Below are 4341 nucleotides of genomic sequence, written 5' to 3'. Positions count from 1 at the left end.
GTTGCTGTGAGCCGAGATCACACCACTGCACTCCACACTCCAGCCTGGGTGATAGAGCAAAACTCTGTTTAAAAAAAAAAAAAAAAAAGAACAAAATAGAAGTTTTATAACTGAAAAATATAGTATCTGAAGTAAAAAATGTACTGGGGACTTATCGAAGATGAGAGAAAAGGAGAAAAGTCAGTGAATTTGAAGTCAAATCAATGGGAATTATCCAGGCTGAAGAACAGAGTCTCAGGTACCCAAGAGATCATATCAGAAAGATTAACATCCATGTAAATGGAATACCAGAAGAAGAGGGGTAGGATGAGGGCAGAAAACATATGTGAAGAAATAATGGTGCCGAGTGTGGTGGTTCATGCCTATAAACCCAGCACTTTGGGAAGTCAAGAAAGGAGGATCATTTGAGCCCAGGAATTCAAGACCAGCCTAGGCAACATGGCAAAACCCCATCACTATCAATCAATCAATAAATAAAAATTAGCTGGGTGTGGTGGTGCATGCCTGTGGTCCCAGCTACTCAGGAGGCTGAGGCAGGAGGATTGCTTGAGCTCAGGAGGTCCAGATTGTAATGAGCCTTGTTTGCACCATTGCATTCTATCCTGGGCAACCGAGCAAGACCCTGTCTCAAATGAAAAAAGAAAGAAGGAATGGTTTAAAATGTACCAAATTTTTTTGAAAAACAAATTTACAGATTCAAGGACCCCAGTATATACCAAGCAAAATGAATACAATAAACTACTGTCAAGCACATCATTATCAACCTGTTGAGGACCAAAAGTAAAGAGAAAAATCTTAAAAGGAGCAAGAAAAACTAATATATTACATGTAAGGGAACAATTATTTTAATGACCACTGGGGTAAATTTGGATCTTCTGTTGCAGGCTGGAGTGCAGTGGCGCAATCTTGGCTCACTGCAAGCTCTGCCTCCCGGGTTCATGCCATTCTCCTGCCTCAGCCTTCCGAGTAGACAGAAGCTGGGATTACAGGCACCCACCACCAGAGGCCTTTTTTTTTTTTTTTTTTGATATTTTTAGTAGAGATGGGGTTTCACCATGTTGGCCAGACTGGTCTCAGACTCTTGACCTCGTGATCTGCCTGCCTCGGCCTCCCAAAGTGCTGAGATTACAGGTGTGAGCCACTGCACCTGGCACTGAATTCTTACTAAAGATTATGGAGGTCAAAAATGTTTTAAAAATTTGCTTAAAGAAAAATGCTGGAGGCCGGGCGCAGTGGCTCACACCTGTAATTCCAACACTTTGGGAGGCTGAGGTGGAGCCCAGATCACTTGAGGCCAGGAGTTGAGACCAGCCTGGCCAGCGGGTGAAACCCAGCCTCTACCAACATAGGAGTGAAACCCAGTCTCTCAAAATACAAAAATTAGCTGGAAGCGGCAGCGGGTGCCTGGCCACCAGCTTCACTTGGGAGGCTGAGGGCAGAAGAATGCAGCGAACCCTGGGAGGCAGAGAGGTTTCAGTGAGCCGGTGCACCGCCCCTCCAGCCTGGGTGACAGAGGGAGACTCTGTCTCAAAAAAAAAAAAAAAAAGAAAAGAAAAAAAAGCTTTAAAAAATTCTAGCGACCACAATGTAGTGAAAATATCCTTTGATAATAAAGGCAAAATAAAGGTACGTTCATTCAAAGGGGAGAAAATATCACAAATAGGTTTTGTATTGCATGAAATGCTAAAGGAAACTCCTCAAAAAGAAAAAAAAATAAAGTCATAAGATGCTAACCCCAAGTCTAACCATATCAATATTTACATTAGTGTGAATGCACTAAACACTATAATTAAAAGTCATATTGCCCTAATGAATAAAAAACAAAACTCATAATATGCCATCTACAAGAGACCCGCTTTAAATATAGGTTGAAAGTAAACAGAAAAAAAAAAAAAACAGTTATCCCATGCAAAAAGTAAGTGTAAGAAAGCTGGAGTGGTTATATTAACATAAAATAGACTTCAAGAAAAAGAATATTTCCAGAGATAAAGGAAGCATTTCATTATCATATGGGAGTAAAAATCATAAACGTGTATGTTCCTAAGAATAGAGGTCCGAAGTACACCAAGCAAAAATTCATAAAATTAAAGGAAAAAGGAGACAATTTTATAATCATACTTGAAGATTTTTACACCCCTCTTTCAGCACTTAATAGAACAATTAGACCAAAAATAAACCAATAAAAATGTAGTATATAGGCACTACATCTAACAATTGCAGAATAGACACAGAACTTTTCAAACGTCCATAGCATATTCACCAGTACATATCATATGCTAGACTGTAAAGCAAAGCTCAATGCATTTTAAAGAAATGAAGCTACATGGAATATGTTTTCTGACCACAATAGACATTTTATTGAGAATCAATAAAAATAAGATATCCAGCAATTAAATAATATACTTCTTTTCCTCTCTCTCTCTCCCTTTTTTTTTTTTTTTTTTTTGATATGGATTTTCTCTTTTTTTGCCCAGGCTGGAGTGCAATGGGGTGATTGCGAGATCTTGGCTCACCGCAACCTCTGTCTCCCAAGTTCAAGCGATTCTCCTGCTTCAGCCTCCCGAGTAGCTGGGATTACAGGCACCTGCCACCACACCCAGCTAATATTTATTTTTTTAGTAGAGATGGGGTTTCACCATGTTGGCCAGATTTATCTCGAACTCCTGACCTCGGGTGATCCACCCACCTCAGCCTCCCAAAGTGCTGGGATTACAGGCCTGAGCCACCGCCACCGCGACCAGCCCAAACAATGTAACTTCTTTTTTTTTTTTTTTTTTAACCAGGCAAAGAACTTTATTAACCTTTGTTTCAAACTTGATTCCCGGGCTTCTTCAGCTTAATTAGCTGCAAAGAATGAATTGTGTATAAGCAAAAACTGAAAAGAGCTGCAGTGTCCAAGGGGCTTGGGCTTAAAAATATCAGAGATCTAGATTTTATCAGATCCATAAACAAAAATTTCTTAAAAAGCAGTCATAATATAAAATAGCAGCTCCCAGTAACTTCTTCAAGTCTTATCTTCAGAACTTGACTCAATTCAGTTTGCCTCATTCTTGGAAGCCTCATCAAAATTCTCCACAAGATCTGGAACTTCATCATCATCATCCTCTCCGGTAGCAAGTGGTGATTTTCCATCTACAGATTGTTGGGGCAGAGCTTCTGGGCCAGTCTCCTTAATCTAGTCAGACTATCTGCACCAAGCTGGTTTACGATGCTGGGTAGCCTTTCTGTCAGCTGCTTCGTCTCAGCATAGCCTGTAATGGTGAATGCGTGCGCTGCCAGAGATGCCTGAACTTTAGGGTTGTTAAAGTGGATCACTGTTCCTTGGTTTGTAAACATATTCACCTCTTCAATACCAGAGATATCGTTTACCCCTAACTTCTTTAAGGAGAACTGAAGTTTTTTTATCATCTGCTGTGGCTGTTCTATGAACCACCTTCTTTCTGCGAGCAGTTCCTTTCCCACTAATGCGCACTTGTGCCTGCAGTTTGGCGAGTTTTTCCTGATTCATGATTGTTTCTTTCATCTTGTCGGAGCGAATAAGGGGCCGCGAGGGGGCCTAGGGTTGGTGCTCAGGGGGTCTGAGGTGGACCAGCTGAGATTAGGCGAACGCACGCGGGGACGCAAGATGGCAGCTAAAGGGCAACAATATACTTCTAAATAGTTCACGAGTCAAAGAATAAAACCCAAAATAAATTATGTAATATTTTGCATTGAATGATAATAAAAATGTAACATATAAGGATCTGTGAGGTGCAGCCAAAGCAGCCGTTATGGGGAAAGTTATGGTTTAAATACTCATATTAGAAAAGAAGAAAGTTTAAATGTTTGTATTAGAAAAAAAAGAAAGATTTAAAATTAATTATTTATGGTTTCACATTAAGAATCTAAGAGGCCACGTGCGGTGGCTCACGCCTGTAATCCCAGCACTTTGGGAGGCCAAGGCGGGCAGATCTCCTGAGGTCAGGAGTTCAAGACCAGCCTGGCCAACATGGTGAAACCCCATCTCTGCTAAACATACAAAAATTAGCCAGGCGTGGTGGTGGACATCTGCAATCCCAGCTACTTTGGGAGGCTGAGAATCACTTGAACCCAGGAGATGGAGGTTTCAGTGAGCTGAGATTGCACCACTACACTCCAGACTCCAGTCTACCTGACAGAGTGAGACTCCGTCTCAAACAAACAAACAAACAAACAAACAAAGAATCTAAGAAAAGTAAACCAAATTAATTAGAGGAAGAAAATACTAAAACTAAAAGTAGAAATCAATGCTACAGAAAACAGACAAGCAACAGAGAAAATTAACAGTGAAGAGTTAAGTCTTTTAAAAGATTGTATGTTTTA

At 40.5% G+C, this 4341-nt stretch overlaps 1 pseudogene; it reads right to left on the bottom strand.

The window, feature by feature from the left end:
- Positions 1–2759: 2759 nt before the first annotated feature.
- LOC101009828 lies at positions 2760–3988 on the bottom strand (annotated as a pseudogene).
- Positions 3989–4341: the final 353 nt, after the last annotated feature.

The sequence above is a fragment of the Papio anubis genome, chromosome 13 (genome assembly GCF_008728515.1).
Source record: "Papio anubis isolate 15944 chromosome 13, Panubis1.0, whole genome shotgun sequence".
Taxonomy (NCBI): Eukaryota; Metazoa; Chordata; class Mammalia; order Primates; family Cercopithecidae; genus Papio; species Papio anubis.
The sequence above is the reverse complement of the archived record's forward strand: the minus strand, read 5'-3'. Positions and strand labels throughout refer to the sequence as shown.